Consider the following 1159-nt stretch of genomic DNA (forward strand, 5'->3'; position numbering starts at 1 on the left):
TATAATCCGACATCGCCCACTTCCAGCCGTCGTACACACGCAAGCGTGACTCATAACGCGACTCACTCAACCCGGGCTCCCTCCAGCTGCGGGCAACTTCTCACTGTCCCTCACCACCACATTTCACGTCCTCCTTGCTCAGTGTCAGTGATTACAGTCACTCTCCTGGCTACAGCCCGGGCTGCTCAGCATACCCTTCCCTTCAGCACATGTTCCTGGCTAAGCCACAGACCTAGTGGATTGAATGTTCCCACGGACCCCGCGCTGGTGCCCACGCAGCAGAAGGAAGCCAGGAGAGTGCACGGCTTGGTGACTGGCTTCACTTCAATCGTGATCATTATCTCAGCGCAAAGCCCAGCGAGCGTGTTGTGCTGCCCTCGTTCCCTCATCTTCCTGTCCTAGTAGTTCTCACACCTTCTCTTCCCAACCCCAACACGCGGTCACCTGGTGACCTTGAGAAAACAGAAGCCGCCAGAAGAGGCCTTCCAGAGGTCCCACCACCATACACACCTGCCCACCTGTGGGCACACTCCCCTTCTCTCCTCTTTTTTTAAAAAAAAATATATTTTATTGATTTTTTACAGAGAGGAAGGGAGAGAGATAGTTAGAAACATTGATGAGAGAGAAACATCGATCAGCTGCCTCCTGCACACCTCCTACTGGGGATGTGCCCGCAACCAAGGTACATGCCCTTGACCGGAATCGAACTTGGGACCCTTCAGTCCGCAGGCCGACGCTCTATCCACTGAGCCAAACCGGCTAGAGCCCCTTCTCTCCTCTTGCCTGTCCGTCTGTGCCCCCAGATAAGGCCAACCCCCTACCTGCTCAGCAGGTCCTCCCCTCCGCCTGCTCCAGGGCATCTCAGCAGCAGGTGTCCCTCCCACTGCACACCTGTTGCCTCCCTGGGCCTGGATCCCTTACACCACTCGTCAGCAAACGCTGTCTGCAGAGGGCCAGCTAGTCACTATGTCCGGCCCTGTGAGCCAAACAGTCTCCGTCACAACCACTCAACTCTCTGTGTCGGCGTAAAGCAGCTATAGACAGCTCGAAAGCAACACAAGCAGGGCTGTGCTCCCATTAACATGTATTTACGAAAACAGGCTTCGAGTGGGATTAAGCCGTCCTTCGTAAAGGAGTCCTGATGTACATCACTGTGCGA

This window comes from Myotis lucifugus, unplaced genomic scaffold (genome assembly GCF_000147115.1).
Source record: "Myotis lucifugus unplaced genomic scaffold, Myoluc2.0 scaffold_292, whole genome shotgun sequence".
Lineage (NCBI taxonomy): Eukaryota > Metazoa > Chordata > Mammalia > Chiroptera > Vespertilionidae > Myotis > Myotis lucifugus.